Source organism: Taudactylus pleione, unplaced genomic scaffold (genome assembly GCF_031769625.1).
Source record: "Taudactylus pleione unplaced genomic scaffold, aTauple2 ptg000095l, whole genome shotgun sequence".
Lineage (NCBI taxonomy): Eukaryota > Metazoa > Chordata > Amphibia > Anura > Myobatrachidae > Taudactylus > Taudactylus pleione.
The window spans coordinates 31,806,350-31,824,020 of NW_028284497.1; the positions used below are offsets into that span (position 1 = coordinate 31,806,350).

At 44.2% G+C, this 17,671-nt stretch overlaps 1 protein-coding gene and 1 pseudogene across 1 annotated transcript in view; both read left to right on the top strand.

Annotated features, from left to right (window-relative positions):
- The window catches only part of GOLM1 (golgi membrane protein 1), a 79,573-nt gene that overhangs the window by 19,985 nt on the left and 41,917 nt on the right, over positions 1–17,671 (top strand). The window lies entirely within an intron of this gene.
- Positions 9,137–9,227, top strand: LOC148526714 (U2 spliceosomal RNA; annotated as a pseudogene).

The following is a 17,671-nucleotide window of genomic DNA, read 5'->3' on the forward strand; positions in this document are numbered from 1 at the left end:
GGAGTTCCCATTATGGGCGCCGCCATGACAGTTCCTCTCATGTGACAGTACTCCTAACCTATGGTAGCATGATTTCAGTCAGCTGATGCTGTGCTCCAGTAATCTGCTACCCCTGGGTATAAATCCGCCTCCAGAACTCCAGGAAGACGCTGTTCAACTTCGTTATTCCAAGTGCCTGTGTTACTCCCTCTGTTGGTCTGTGCTAAATCATTCAGCGTGTTGCTTCAGCCTGCTCACAGTTTCCCAGTTTCCAGTTTAGCATGGAAGCTAATACCTTACTCTGAGACTTTAGCTTTCTCACAGTACTTCAGTGTTTCATGTCCCTTCCCTGTGTGTCTTTGTATATGTGCTGCTAATTTTATTGCAGCTTTCCTGTGGCTATTACCCTGTATCACTGAAGTGTCAGATTACCTGCTGGTATTAATTAGCTCACAGCTGGTCCTCCCAGCACGTCTGTGTCAATCTGCTCTGTGTCTTGTCAGTGCAAATCTGCACTTGCAGTTAGGCATACACTGGGAGAGTGCTATCTTCTCTATATGTCTTGTCTGTGCAATCTGCACCTGCATATATAATTATTCCCAGTATTTTGCCTTTGTCCAGTACCACATTTCTAGCATTCCCAATATATTCCTTGAGTCCACTCTACTCTTGTATGTGCAATCCCTAGTATATGTTTGTGTTTTCCTGCATATTTAGCAAACTCCAGTACCTGCCTGTGTCCACATCTCCCTGAGCTGCTGAGCTAGTCAGCTCCTGGATTTCTTAGTGATTCTTAGTACATTCTCAGTAATCTCATGCAAGCCGGTGATCAGGATTTCTAATTGTGTTCAAGTGTATCTCCAGTGTTCTAGCAATAACTGAACGTAATATAGTTTCCGGTCTTCTGCCATTCCCAGGTACCTGTCCAGAGGGCCGCGACCTGCTCACTTGGTGCAGCGGAAAACCAAATCCCAATTGGAGGGGTCACTGGAGAAAACCACCAAGTGAGTTAGACTCCGCGCCTCTGGGCAGGTCTAGCCAAACCTGGGTTCGGCCGCAAATAGGAGACCTAGCCACAGTCACTCCAATAGTCATCTGAACCCCCCCGGCTCACCGTCCTCCACAGAGGATCACTTTCACCTGATTGTGACAATGCCTCTTACCTGGGCTTTCAGCTCGATACCTCACATGGGTATCCCACATTTCTAAAGCGACGTGACTCCCACTTTTTACAATATTTCCAACACACGATTCACATACACACTTTTTTCCTGTACAGGAATTTTCTATTGCTGGTAGCTTATTCCCAGAAACTTCTAACAATTTACTTCAGTATACTATAGCAGAACAAATATAAACTTTTGAATTTAGTGGCAAACAGTATTTGCAGTATATATGTAACTTACAGACTCAGCCGCTTACGCTTGAACATAACCACGCCATTCACGTACACAGTCTCTTTACATTAAAAAAAATCACAATAGGCCTTTTGTAGGAATTCGGCTTACCAGTACCAGATGCACTCTAAGAGAACGATTTGCGTTCTTACCTTAAAGATGCTTCCACTCTTTTGCTGACCGAATTCTGGGGCGGTACCTTTACTTCAGATACAGTGCATCCGGAAAGTATTCACAGCGCTTCACTTTTTCCACATTTTGTTATGTTACAGCCTTATTCCAAAATGGAATAAATTCATTTTTGTTCTCAAAATTCTACACTGTATCTTTTCTATTCATAACGTATACTGACTGAGATAACAACTAAACTATGAGTCAGTTTGTCTGTTCGAAGGCCACAGATTCTATTGTCTGTGTCCTGGCTCAATGTTTTCATATGCTAAATTAACTTGCCTAGCAAGTCTGCCCAGGAACAATAAATGGTGAAATGTAAAACACTGAGCTACTGTGTACAATTTTGATTAAAGTTTAAATCTTATGCCAATGTAACTGTGGCAGAAAGTTATTTTAAAATACAGCAACTGTCTAAGCAGACTATGCAAATTTATTTTACCTTTTCCCGAATTCTTCTCTACATATTCAAAACTCGTAAAGCAGGAATTTGGTGTATCAACACAGATGGTGTAAGAGATGGAACGAATTGTTCTTACCTTTTTGTGACTCGTCTTCCAGCTCTGTTGATATCCTGAATTCTGTTCATCCACAAATAGAGAAGTGAGAGTACCTCTGAAGAGACCCCAATTATTAAAGTAAAATAATTGTGAAGTCTGCTCAGCTTACTTGGAGTTCCAAAATTAAAAATGATTTATTTGCACAAAGAAATAGAGTACCGCCCCTCTACAATACAATACAAGGCTTCAATTCTTAATGCACTTTCAGCAAGGTGCCGCGCTGGAGGGCAGGGTGCTTTCTGCCCTTCAGAAATAGGGCAGGGTGTTGCTCGTCGCTGAAACAGCCTAGTGGGAACGCTGTACAGTTATATAAATTGAATAGAAAATAGGTAATTACACTTATAATGAAAAATTTATAATAACGTTCAGAAAGTGTTATATTATTGTACTTCATTCAGTTTCAGTATTTTAGCTTTGACACGATGCAGGTGGCCGAGTCATGCAGGCGGCCGAGCCAAGGACGTCAGACGGGAGGAACACCATAGTAAGCGTGGCGGGTCCCACCCATCCCGACACGTGGAAGCTGCAAGGCAGCATGGGTGCTCGGAAGGTAGAGCGAACCTGGAAGCCGCATCCAGGGAGACAGCTGGACTAGGTATAAAGCTGGAAAAAGTCCTTTGTACAACTTGGATAATTTATAAACCATTCTTGTGCTCCAGATTAAATGCTGCTGGCAGAATTCCCAGTGGTTTTACCCTCCAGTAAAGGGGCTTGTCCTCCGGTCTGGCGCCACAGTAATAGTCATAACAACCCTCAATCCTAATTTATTGCAAATACCTGCAGCATCTTAAGTTGGTGACAACCACAACAATAGTCTATTGATCACTCTGCTACAGGGCCGTGGAAAAACATTAACACCAGTTACAATAGATGCACTCACATGCTGTCTGGCAGCTCTGTGAAGTATACGCTGCTCCAGAAGCAGCTGCTTGTCAGTGTATGTAATGCAGCCACGTTGTATGGAACCTCACAGTGGTAATACACACAGGATAGAATAGGAGGTCAGAGCAGTTCCACAGAGTCCCAGTAGGGACTTGGGGCCTGATTCAGCAAGGATAGCTATTCTGCTTATACGTGCGCAACGCAGTTTCTAATATCAGCGGAGATATGTAAGTAATTGCATTCGCATTGCGATCGCAGCCTAACATAAGGACGCCCACTTCCCAATACTCGCATCCGTATACTTTGGAAACATAGCGAAACAATCAGTAACATCGTACCCATATGCACAGTTAAGGCATCTCAGACCTCACTCAAGAATTGCTAACTTCAGTGCATGCTATGAGGCCTAAGGCGGCATCTGGTATCGCAGTGGCTAATTATGCACGCCCATGCAACGCTGTCCCAATGCACTGGCACGCCTGTGTTCGCCCGACTACTCCCCCATCGCCACCCACAAATGGCACTTCCTGTCAATCGTGCTGCCATGTGTCTGCGTATCCTCTGTGCTCGCAGTCTTGATCACAGCGACCGGTTCGTGCACCCGCACTGCGATGCAGGCACAGTACTCAACAATCGACCAATTGCATGCGTATAAGCAACTGCGATCCTTGCTGAATCAGGCCCTTGGCCTGGCTATTTGCAATAAATCAGGATCAAGTATTGTTGTGACTGTTTACTGTGGAGCCGGACCGGAGAACAAACCCCTTCATTGGAGGGTAAGACCACTGGGAATTCTGCCGGCAACACTTAATCTGGATCAAAAGGAGGATTTATAAATTATACAAGTTGTATTAAGGATTTTCCCCAGTTTTATACCATTTTTAATTGTTTGGAGGCGGCCATACTTGAGGACCTTTTCAAATATAACTCTGGCTTTGATCTGCTTAATTTTTTTGCATTATTCTGTTACTGATTGATTCTCTTTATATACTATTCTTCTTTTTTAATAAAGGAAATTATCTGATTATAGAGGTGTTAGTAAAACTATTAATCATCTTTATTCTATTAAGATATCCATTTCTGTCTCCATTCACTAGCCTATGGAATATTTAATTGTTCCATTTATCTTTTCTATATTCAGAAGCTAGTCAACAGGATATTGGGACTCTGTAGTCTGTCAGTTCATTGTTGCATGAGACTGCAAGGATTCATTCAAGAAAAGTTTTAATAAAACCTCAAGGAATTGGTCAGGGTCCAACCATTCAATAACAAGTCAGTAAATTTCCTTGACACAGGAGACGAGACAGTCTCCTCAGGTGGTGGTCCAAGGGAGGAAACTTGAACAAAGGCAAGAGTTTCCTAGCCCCAGACTGGACTGTAATAAGTACGGATCCCCGTATCGGAGATTGGGGACCTATCATGGAAAACCACCATTTTCAGGGATTATGGTCCCAGAATTAATCAAAGCTTCCTATAAATGTGTTGGAACTGAGAGCGGTTTTGTACAGAATGAGGATTCAATCGGACAATGGGACATCAGTGGCGGCTCCAGAGGTGTGGCTGCAGCGCAGTCCAATATTCAAATAGGGGAGCTACACCAACTGCCAGTGAGTCCTGACTGGAGATGTTTAAATGGGCAGTTGGTATGACTCCCCTATTTGAATGTTGGACTGCGCTGCACTCCACCTCTGGAGCCTCCACTGAGCGGCATATATAAATCTCCAGGGAGGGAGAAAAAGTTCCCTAGCAATGAGAGAGACCTTTCCGGTCCTGTTTTGGGCGGAAATCAGGGTTCCAGCCATATCTTCAGCGTTTATACCAGGGATCGAGAATTGGGAGGCAGACTTCTTGAGTCGCCAAACAATTCTTCCAGGAGAATGGCCTCTGCACGTGCTCATGTTTTGGAGTCTGGTGGAGATGTGGGGAGTTCCAGACATATTCCAGACATATGACCATAGTCAGGTCCATAAATATTGGGACATTGACAGAATTTTCAGATTTTGACCTCTATTCACCACCACAATGGCTTTGAAATGAAACAAACAAGATGTGATTTAACTGCAGACTTTCAGATTTAATTTGAGGGTAATTACATCCAAATCAGGTGAATGGTGTAGGAATTACAACAGTTTCAATATGTGCCTCCCACTTTTTAAGGGGCCAAAAGTAATGGGACAAACTAAACAATCCTAAATCTAACATTCACTTTTTAATACTTTGTTGCAAATGCTTTTCAGGCAATTACAGCCTGAAGTCTGGTACGCATAGACATCACCAGACGCTGGGTTTCATCCCTGGTGATGCTCTGCCAGGCCTCTACTGCAAATGTCTTCAGTTCCTGCTTGTTCTTGGGGCATTTTCCCTTCAGTTTTGTCTTCATCAAGTGAAATGCATGCTCAATCAGATTCAGGTCAGGGGATTGACTTGGCCATTGCATAACATTCCACTTTTTAGCCTTAAAAAACTCTTTGGTTGCTTTTGCAGTATGCTTCGGGTCATTGTCCATCTGCACTGTGAAGCGCCATCCAATGAGTTCTGAAGCATTTGACTGAATATGAGCATATAATATTGCCCGAAACACTTCAGAATTCATTCTGCTGCTTTTGTCAGCAGTCACATCATCAATAAATACAAGGGAACCAGTTCCATTGGCAGCCATACATGCCCACGCCATGACACTACCACCACCATGCTTCACTGATGAGGTGGTATGTTTTGGATCCTTCTCTTTCCATCACTCTGGTACAAGTTGATCTTTGTCTCATCTGTTCATAGGATGTTGTTCCAGAACTGTAATGACCTTTTTTAGATGTTGTTTGGCAAACTGTAATCTGGTCTTCCTGTTTTTGTGGCTCACCAATGGTTTGCATGTTGTGGTGAACCCTCTATATTCACTCTTGTGAAGTCTTCTCTTCATTGTTGACTTTGACACATATACATCTACCTCCTGGAGAGTGTTCTTGATTTGGCCAACTGTCGTGAAGGGGTTTTTCTTCACCAGAGAAATAATTCTTTTGTCATCCACCACAGTTGTTTTCCATGGTCTTCCGGGTCTTTTGGTGTTGCTGAGCTCTCCGGTGCGTTCTTTCTTTTTAAGAATGTTCCAAACAGTTGATTTGGCCACACCTAATGTTTTTGCTATCTCTCTGATGGGTTTGTTTTGATTTTTCAGCCTAATGATGGCTTGCTTCACTGATGGTGACAGCTCTTTTGGATCTCATATTGAGAGTCGACAGCAACTGATTCCAAATGCAAATGTCACACCTAGAATCAACTCCAGACCTTTTACCTGCTTAATTGATAATGAAACCCGATTTGGATATAATTACCCTCAAATGAAATCTGAAAGTCTGCAGTTAAAGCACATCTTGTTTATTCATTTCAAAGCCATTGTGGAGGTGAATAGAGGCCAAAATATGAAAATTCTGTCAATGTCCCAATATTTATGGACCTGACTGTACTTAATGGCCTCTCGATTCAACTAAAAGTATGATCTGAGGAATCTGATAGATGCCATGGCGATACCTTTGGATGCTTCGTCTGGCGAACATATTCCCACGAATTCCGATACTTTCAAGGGTTCTAAGAAAGATCAGAAAGGGAGACATATTTTTGGTAGCACCACACTGGCCAAAAAGAGTCTGGGTTACAGACACAGTAAAGATGGTAGTGGGACCAGAATTCGGACTCTGTCTGGATATGTTGTCACAGGAACCAATTTTTATGCCAGTCATTTCAGGAATTAAATTTGATGGCATGGCTCTTGAAACCATGATTCTAAAAAATAAATGGTTTTCAGATACAGATATTCAGACCATGATGAATGCCAGAAAAAAAGTTTCTGCAGATAATTATCCAATAGTTTGGAAAAGGTAAATCAATTGGTACCAAAAAAAAGTCTGACTGTATTTCTTTACCTAGAATTCTTTCCTCATTAGAGGAGGGTTTCTCTTTATGTCTCAGATTAGTTTATTTGAAAGTACAGATATCCAACACTTTTGGTTTATTTTTATTTAAAAAAAAAATAAAAAATTGGCAGTTATTCCAGAAGTTTTACACATTCAACCACCATATAGGCATCCTTTAGAGCAGGGGTAGCCAACCCTGGTTCTCGAGAGCTATCAACAGTACATGTTTTCCAGGTCTCCTCACAGAATCACCAGTGAAATAATTAGCTCCACCTGTGGATATTTTCAAATGTGTAATGAATACACCTGTGCACCAGCTAGGTGGTCTGGAAAACGTGAACTGTTAATAGCTCTTGAGGACTGAGGTTGGCTACCCCTGCTTTAGAGCCTTGGGTTTTAAATCTAGTTTTGTCAGCCATTCAGGCTCCTCCTTTTGAACCAATAGTATATTTAAAATTGATTACTTGGAAATTAGTTTTTTCTTCTGGCTATCACTTCAGCTAGAAGAGTATCAGAATTAGGAGCCTTATCTTGTAAATCTCTTTAATTATCCACAAAGATAGGGCCGTGTTTCGTACATGTCCTTCAGCTTAAGATGGTGGGAACTGATTTTCATTGAAACCAGGAAATAGTGATTTCCTAATTTACTAACGCAGACAAGTCAATTAGCATGAAGCAATTGTCTTTGTTAGATGTGGTAAAAGTGTTAAGTTTATTTGGACAGGACCACAAGTGTTAGGAAACAGTTTTTCCAGCTTCATAAAGAATGAACAAAGAGGTTGGCCAGCATCTAAGCAAGTAATAGCTAGAGGGATCAAGGCCACAATTAAGCAGGCATATGCTGGGGCGAATAAGCCTGTTCCAGTTAGTATATCAGTTAATTCCACTTGTTCAGTAGGTACCTCCATGGGCAGCAAGGAACGGGGCTTCTATAAAACCATTATGTAAAGCCACGTGGTCGTCAGTACATACATTCACCAAAATGTACAGTTTTCAGGATTTTGCATCTAGTGACTCTGACTTTGGTCGCATGGTATTGAGTTCGGAGAAGTCTGGACGATCCCTCTCCTAGGAACATGTGTTGTTACATCCCAATGTGTACGGAGATGTCCCCCAGATGTAGGAAAAGCAAGATTTTTGATTGTTACCTGTTAAATCTCTTTCTGTGACTCCATATGGGGGACACCTCGATTCCCTCCCTAATTTGGTGAAATTATAAGTAAAATTTATATGGTTGTGCTTCAACCTATTCTTAAGGATTTTTAAAGTTCATACTGAGGAGAGTTTGGAGGGGAGGAGCTTTTATAGCGCTAATAATCAGCTCATTAAGTGCTGATGCCTCCATTCCTCACCAACATCATGTGTAAAGGTGTCCACACACTGGATGAGTCGCAAAAGATGCAATGTCGTCAACGATTTCCCTTGAACTCCGCGGACAACTCACTGACCACACACTGGATGATTTTTGGCACGATTTGCACGAAAACGATGCATCGTTTAAAAACGTGCAAATCGTGCAGCTTCCAGGAACGATAACTATCCCATGCGCAGTCCCACGGGTCGTTTGTCATATCTTCAGATCTTACCTACTGCAGGTAAGATCTGGCAATCTCCTGAATGATGCACTGGAAATCATTAAGGACGCACGATAGGTCGTTAGTCACATTGCACAGTTTTGCAAGATCTCATCTGTCCAGGCATTCCGGTGAGTTGCCCGGGGAGTTCAAGTGAAATCATTGACGACATTGCATCTTTTGCTAGTTGTCCAGTGTGTGGGCACCTTTTAAGGAATTTGCATGAAATGCTTAAATGTTTAGGGATAATATGGTAGCCCAGCAGTGTATACAATTTTAAAAAATAGACATTCTAGACCTAGAGCATTAATAAAGGGCGTCCCTGTGTGTTTGTCAGGATACATGAGTTCTGGGCATTAGAATCCTGACACTCCCATCTGTTTGTGTGTTTATAGATGGTTTATGTTATAACTCCTTCTCTTTCCCTGTGTCTTGTCTCCTCTTTAAGCTGGGTAGTTCAGGTGCAGGGTTTTACATTTTCATTACTCTGTCACTCACCATCTGATGCTGAAAAACCTACAAGCCTTAAGCTGGGTACACACTATACGATCCGTCATACAGATCAGCACTATATATTGTACGGATTTTGCAGTGTGTACGCCCGACCCGTCATTGCGATGGTCGTTCATTGTATCGTCTCATCTTCTGTTCTACATGCAGCATGTATTGCTTCTCTGCCTTTTGGCTAACATCAAGTGTAGTATCTGCTTTTATCAATACATGCAGCATGCAACAATATATATTGCGCCATCGTACACCGTAGTGTGTAAGGCAAGTGCAATGTATCTCTACATCACGTTGTTCCATCGCTGAGTACACACATCTTATAGTGTATACCCAGCTTTAATCAAAGCAGGAGCAAATGATTTTATTCCAGAAAATTCCTTGTCAAGAAAAACTCAGGAGCTTTTTACACTATTCTGGACCTGAGAGGATAAATCTGTCAATGCCCCACAATTCTTTCCTTATGTCCATCTGCAATGGGGGCTTTCTCACTTCTGTAGATCTTCCCAGATGATTTATTTCATGTTACAGTCCAGCAAATGATTTTCTCTGGTTCTGTTTCATAGGACAACACTTAAAATTCACCCATCTGCCTTTCAGAGTGGCAATTGGCCTGATTCAGAGGTGCATGCAGTACCGACGTTTACGTAGGTGAGCGATTATGTGCTACTGAGCATGCTTGACGAGTCTAGAAAAGGGCCACTACCTGTCACGTACAGGACATAAAGGAAACATCTACTTGATGATTCAGCTCAACTCTGTGTTAAGCGCCTCAACTCTTTGTAATTCTATGATTAAAACTCAAGATACACAGCTACAGATTGTTTGTTTGTTTATTTATTTCTACAGTGTCCCATATGGATGGGCCATTTCATGGAGAAACCCAACTGTTCGCGGTAACAAATGTGCGATTTGGGACAACGTCACTATGACTTAAGACTGCGTATGTGCTCCACGGGTGTTCCAGGGTGGAGACTGGGAGGTGGCCATGGGCATGTTGTGAGGGTGTCATGGTGTGTGTTTGGCATGCGGCTGCATTCTCTTTCACAGCACCGCAGTCACAGTGGCCATATTTTGAGAAAGTTACAATGGAGGCTGTAACACTTGCGACCGATGGTGGATTGATCAGATGCACCAGCTCAGTTATGCAAAGTGAGCATCTCATTGTTTGCTCAGTCTGTTACACAGAAGTACATAAGTGGAATGCTCAAGCTGACATTTGCAGTAGTGAGAAACCATAGCAGTGCACATTATTTGCATCCACCTTATGAACCGGTTCCTAAGTCTTTTTCCTGTTGCCAGAATGCCTTCCTCAGGCCCAATATCTCAAAGAATCTTTACAGCAGTGCTGGTGATATTAGTGGAAGATTAAATAAAAGCGTGTCAAAATACTTGGAGGACATCCTGGATATACTAGAGTCAGAACCTGCTGTAAATGACAAGACAATACAGGTAATTGCCTTATTTCAGAAACCTTAATGGGTTGTGAGCAGGACAAGGTCGACTTTTTATTTCACAGCAAATGGTTTTTAGGATTAGTCTTTCAGCGGAGAAGTGTTTCAAAACATTTGGCACATTAAGTCTAGTGTTCATTCTAGCACCCTGCACCTGTCACAACCCATGCAGTTCCTCTTCCTCTTTCCTGCAAAAAAATCCCAGCTTGGCGCTAATGAAAACTGATAATATAATATATAATAGCTGCATACACCAAAGGGATTACCAAGGCAATCACAAGAACAAACAAAAGATATAGGTGTTGCACTAATAAATAATTAATTTTGAGTGGACATGGCAGAAATCAAAATCAAGACCACAAATGTAAAGTAAGAATAAGTTCTTTATATAGTATGCATAAAAAGTAACAATGATATTTAATAATGCAACAGTATACAATAATTAAAACTACTTAAGTCTATACAGACTAGTCTGGTTATACAGTAAAAAGAAAACTGCTAAAATTGCTAGTACGTGAATTCCCTATTGTGGGGACCGTATACTGTATAAATGAAACAATCTGTCCAGAATATATGACAATCTCACCGGGCATCCATACACGTAATTAAAGCCTTAGTTCACCTTCTCTGACCTCCAGGTCTAGTAGTATTTGGGCATTTAATCAACTCTGTGTATGGGAAAAGCTTGTACAAGGAACTTGGTCACTCAGCAATTTACCTGTTGTTGGGGAAGCATCTCAGAATATTATAAGACAACAGAGGCACCAGAAGCAGAGCTATGATGGAAATGGCAAAACAGATTCCTTGGGAAGAAATTGACCTTTTAGCACTTTTTAGCATTTTATTTCAGGAACTGGTCTCTAGATTGGAAAGTCTTCCAATTGCTGATGGAAAAATTCAGTCTACTCAGATGGACATTATTGCAACAAACCAGAATGCCAAGGTACCAAGATTCTTCTCTCAATGCAGTTCCAGAGATAAAAGGGGTAGATGCTCTTACATTCCCATGGAGGTTTCAGATGGGTCAAAAACATTTTAGTTGTAGCAATGTTTCCATTGTGGCCAAGAAGCCTGTGGTTCATAGTGACTCTGGTTATGCTACTGGAAGAACCATTGTCTCTTTATCCTCACAAATACGTGTTGCTTGTAGTCGTTTTTTTTTAATTATTATTTATATCTTTTAGAATTTGGGCAGTAATGAGAATAAGCCCCTCTATCAGGTCAAGGAGATCTCCTTGAAATGAAAGACATCGAAAGTAGTGTTTCTAGCAACGATTACCTAGACTGGTTGGATCATTACAGGCACGGTGTTGCAAGGAACCCTTTCTAAATATCCCAGGAAAGTGTTTTCTTTAAACCAAAGGTGGTAGGTATGTACCTTTCCTAGCAATCTGGCAATTATTTTACCATCTATAGCCTCAGCTGGTGGAAAGCAAATAGAGAAGACTACATTCACTGGATTAAGCGAGAGCCAATACTGTCTGTATTTGTCCAGGATAAAGCCTTAAGCTCGGTACACACTGGGCCTGATTCAGGTGTGGACAGTGCTTATATTTATTCAGTTGTATGATCATCGGCAGACTGTGTATGCATCACTGTTGCACTGCACACGTGCAAAGGCATCTTAGTGATGCCGCTCACAGTGAGAATTTTTTTTGCAAAGTGATTGACATTCAGGGACCGTTTGGGGGCATGTATCAGCATACTACTGCGATCCCTTACGCAGAAAACTTGGTGCCATTGTCTCAGTTCCCACCCATGTTCAGAGACCACTTGGTACGAGTGCTTAGAATACTGGCGCCAGAATCGCAACACCTGTCAGAATCCCAGCACTGGCATTCCGAAGGTAAGAAGCAGGGTTAGGGGGCAGGGTTAGGGTTAGGCACTAATGGGGAGGGGTAGGTTTAGAGTGCGGGGAGGGGGCTGACCGACAGGTTTCTGTATCCTAACCCTGTCGGGATGCCGGTGTCGTGATTTTGACTACTGGGATCCCGAGCACCGGCATCCTGTACCCGGCCCCTTGGTACAGTAGGTCACTTGGACACCGCTAAAGAGGCGGAGGAACATTATATTCTATCTGGAGTGGGTACCCCCATATCTCTGACTCTCTACTTACCTTTAGAAGGGAGTTAACCCATTGTAATGGATGCCATGTAGTTCTTTGAAGAAAACTTTATCAGATGCATAAATCACTGAATTTTGTAAATGTCTCTTGGGGGGCCTATTTATCAAGGTTTTTTTCCATAAAATTATGTAGAAAATGCAGTTTTATGAATTGTTGCTATGTACTAATAGCCTAAAGCAGGAGATTTTATAGAAATGTCCAGCAGAGTGCTAATTAGCAACTGCAGATCATAGTCCCCATTATTTTTCAATGGGGACTACGATCTCAGCCCTATGTACCAAACTCCAAAAAGTTAAGCTTTTCAGAGTTTGGCCCTGTTTGGGCGCCCAAAGTACCTAATTACCACACATTTCTGCTCGCCACCTAAGGAGGCGGTGAGCAGAAATGTGTTCTCCTGCAAAGTATTCATGCCCAACTGAAGCAACAATTGAATTGCTCTGCCGGGCACTCAAAAGAAATAGCCGTGGATGCAAACAATTGAATTCCCCCGTCCCCCGTCACGCCCCCCCCCCCTCCCCGCCAATGCATTTGTGGAGGACTAATGCACGGTGACAGGAAATTTTCACATCTACGCAGATTGTATTCCTGTGCATTGAAATTTACACACCCATTACCCTAAGGGGTAACCCTGAATAGTAAAGCTACCATCTATAATTTTATTATTGCGCATAGTTAATATTGTACTGTATCACAATATTGTTGATTTTCCCTTTACCTTCATATCATGGTGATCTGTGAATGGTTTACAGGCTCTGCTTTACTCTGAGTTAAATTTAAATCTGATCGAACCCAGTGGCTCATCAGATGTTGGCTTATATATAAATTTAAAGGATTTGTACACATGCATTGTTTTTAATACAGTATTTAAAGGTATTAAATTTAGTTTGTCAGCCTTCTAATTGGCCAGTCTTTAAGAAGGGGGGAGGAGCTTAAAAATAGTGTAATGGTACTGACTGTGCCATAGTTTCAAGCTCTGACCTAATCAGCGCATACTGTATTAGCATGTGTCATGCTTGCCTACCCTCCCGATTTCTGCGGGAGCCTCCCGAATTAAGATTGGAGCTCCCGCTACCCCGCAATGTATATGCAATCCCCCGCTTTCCCCACTGCCCTGCTGGAAATCCTACCTGCGCATGCGCGATGGGGCCCAGACTTGTATACAGGAAGACGCAGGGGCAGGGAGTCTGTCTGCTATGGAGCCCGGAGATGCCTCCCAGGTCCGCCCCCTGCACAGCTGACAGTCACATGGGCCGCACACTGACTGCTGGGAGAGACTGATGCTCCCAGCATTCCCTGGCCAGCCCAGACTTCCCAGCCATAATGGAGGACAGACAGCTGGGGGAGGAGCCTACGCTGAACTGACTGAGGAGCTGTGTGACTGATCAGAGCTCACTGTAGCTCCAGCAAGAACCATGAATGTCAGTGGTGCTGCAGGAGAGGACAAGTGAGGGGATGAGAGAGAGTGTGTGGGGGTGTGGGTGTCTATTACTGTGTGTGTGTGTCAGTGGGGGTACCATTAATGTGAGTCTGTGTGTGTGGGGGGGTCCTATTACTGTGTGTGTGTCAGTGGGGGGACCATTGATGTGAGTCTGTGTGTGTGGGGGGGGTCCTATTACTGTGTGTGTGTAGGGGGGTCCTATTACTATGTGTGTGTGTGTGTGTGTGTGTGGGCGCGTGGTAATAGATACACCAATAGATGGATCTAGACATGCCTTTTGGGCGGTGCTGGCCACGCCCTCCAACACCGCACGTGTCGTTTGCTACTTCCGTAAATGATCTCCCTCAAACTACTTTTCAAAAGTAGGCAAGTATGGCATGTGTGCCTATCAACACGCACATTATAGTCTGTGGCCCTTTCCGTCTACTTTTCTATGACCCCCTTACTACCTCCTTTACAGTGAATCTTCTGGCAATTAAAACTCTGAGATAGTGTTATGGCATAGTGACCTGTTGTTGTGGGTGGCCATAACCAGTGTGATCAGGGCTGCTGGACTTCTTATTAAAAAAATTGTTAGTGTGTTTAAAGGGAAAGTACGAGTATTCAGGACCAAGCAACATATTATTTCTACTTCAGGGTCCATAGGGTATCCACAGGATACCTTGGGGTATAGGCGATGGCGGCAGACATCTGTCACCTCAGAGTTAATTTTTCAGCCTCCCAGGATGTACTGGGGTCCCTCTCCTATACCCCGCCTCCGAGCCAAGGCAAATCCGTTTCGTAGGTTCCCGGCTCTGAGTCGGATCACCTCTTCAGAGGGGGGCTGTTGGACAGCCCCTAAAGTTTCTTCCAGCAGCTTTTGCTGCATTGATATGAGCGGGCAGCATGGACAAGCTAATTAGAGGTCCATGCTGCCGCTCCTTCACCCCGCCGGGCCAGAATGCCGGTACTGATCCGGGGATGCTGGCGGGTACCAGGGTGTCAGCTAGTGGGGATCCCTGTATTCTAGACTGTGGCCGGATTCACGTGGATTCAGGTAAGCGGCGGGAACCCGCGATGGGTTACTGCCGATTCAGTGTCTTATTTGTCCCTAGGCAGGGGGCTCCCCGGGGACAGGCTGCGCGTGGAGCAAGGTACTAATCCTCCGCTTCCACTAGCCGACCAGGGACAGCGGGCTGCAGCAGTATGGAAAATGCTCCAGTGTCCCAGGGGTTAATAGCATGCCAGGGGTGTGTACTTTCCCTGTTTCACAGGCGGCATCTCCCACACTGCACAGTGCCTTTCCACAGCGGTCAGGCAGGCTGTGGCAGCGTTCCTCCCCCGGGCCTGTCTCCTATCAGCTCCTCTGTGGCCATTTTATAAAAGTGGCGAACGCTGCTGGATTCTGATACAGGGGGCATTGCGGTCCGGGTCCCTCGCATACCTCTCCTCCGCTGAGGTCCGTGTATGAAGCACTGTTTCCTACCACACTCTGTGTCTGCGTAGTTGATCATAGTGCTTGCAGTGCAGGTGATTTATTTCTGCATTGTATGTGACTATATGCTAGCGCTGTCTGACTGTACCTCAATTCTGATTGTCAGGCATCTTACTATCCCTGTCTTTCTCTCCCTTGCGGTGCGGTGCTGCAGGGTGCTTATTGCCTCACAGTTAAAATGAAAAGTGTTTTTGTGTGTGGTGCGTCACATACACATCGTTTACACTCATCAGTCTGAGAGTGAACATGATTATTCTCAGCTAAAACGTACCACATGCTCAGTACTGTTAGCGGAGGGTGATGTGAACACTGAGGGTTTCTCACATTTCTATAATATATGTATTTGTGAGAATTTGTATTGCACTCTGCCATATTTATGCCGTAAGTTACTGCGGCTTGACAAGCATTAGACAGGACTAGTATTTTGCTTTACTACTATAATGTGTATATATGAATGTATATGCTGTGTGGTCGCATTATACCCAGTGCATGCTGTGTGCTATTACCATGCAGTTGTGCCTGCAGGTATGAAGTACACCCTGCTGCTCCACTCAACCTGTTATACCCCTTTTACACCAGAGCAACAACCTGGGTTTTTGCTGGGTCTACCCGGGTCGCAGCTCCGTGTAAAAGGGTCCCTGCAAAATAACCGGTGTCAAGTGACCCTGCAATCCAACGCAGGTAGCTACCAGGGTTGGACCCAGGATGGACCCAGGTAATGGTGCAGTGTAAACGGTGCAACCCAGGTTATCTGACCTGGATCATGCCTATTGGTGGTTGTCGAGCATTCACCTCCCACTTTTTATGACCTCACAGGTTTAGCAGGGCAGACCTGAGTTCATTGTGAACAGGGCTGACCTGGGAGTAACCCAGATCAAAGGTGCAGTGTAAATGGGTCTGACCAGGGTTGGAACCATGTCCAAAAACCCAGGTCGGACCTGGGTTTTTGGTGGAAAAGAGGTATAAGTTACAAGGCAGGTACATGAGGAGAAACAGCTAATTCTCCCTCCCTGGTAGTTCACGCAGTATTCACAGTAGTGTCTCTCTCTACCTTTGTACAGAGACTGGCTACTACTTCCAGTCCATGTTGCAGGGATTTCCCTTAAGCAAACATGGTGCATGCTTTAGGCAGAATCTGCTTATTGCGCCCTTTCACCTACTCTTCGCTTCGGCGATGAAGTTTGGCGTGTATGCCACGCTAGGTAGGCGATCTGGGATTTGCCAAAGCGATATATTTTTCTCCAAAGCAAGACCTTTTCGCAAATGCAAGGTTTCGCGGGCGTGAAACTTTTTTATGTGTAAAGGGTATTCTGCGGAATTCCCTTCATCAGTGTTATCACAAGAATATTAGCTGCATTCCTGTAGTTCATTACATACCTAGTGAGTACTGCAACCTTGCCTATGTTCTCTCGAATGCGACGTATCGCAAAGTGGTACTTTGTTGGAAGTCCATATACTCTCTTACAGGGGGGGGCTTCCAGACCAGCTATGACTAAGCTGGGTAGCCAGAGAATGGACATGGAGCAGATGCCTTGGATCCATATATGTTAATGAGGCAGCCTTGGTTATAGGTCTCCTCACTTCTAGAATGTCCTCGGCAGCAGTGGCGGCGCGCCGCTTCCTGTGGTGGCGCTCATGGTGAGCTGATGCAGACTCCAATAAAGGGTTGGAATGCTTACCCTTTAATGGTGAGGTCCTCTTTGGCCCTGATCTGGGAAAAAAATGTGAGCACTTAGGCAGCAGCTAAATCCGCGTGTCTGCCATCGGCCCAAGTTCCTTCAGGGTCTGGAACGTTGTCCTTTTGGCCCTGTTGGGCCCAGGGTAAGTCCAGAGAACAGTCCTGACGGGACGGGCCTCCCAGTGGGGGATCCCAGGGTGGGAGGCCGACTTCTTCTTCAGTTCGCCCAGTGCTGGTATCTGACTACTACAGACACTTGGGTAGGAGAAGTGGTCTCTAACTGGTACGCCCTCTCCTTCCGCAGAAGGCCTCCCAGACGGCTTTTCACCCCAGGCCTTCAGTCAGTTCAAGACAAGGCCCTAGAATTCCAGAAAGTAGGGCACTTTATGCTCCAACCGGGGTTATAGCGCCTGTTTCGTTGCCTCTGAGAGGAACAGGGTTTTACACCCGACCACTTTCTGGTTCTGACACCCAATGGGTCCTACCAGCCTATTCTTAACCTCAAGTCCCTCAACAAGTCTTTGAGG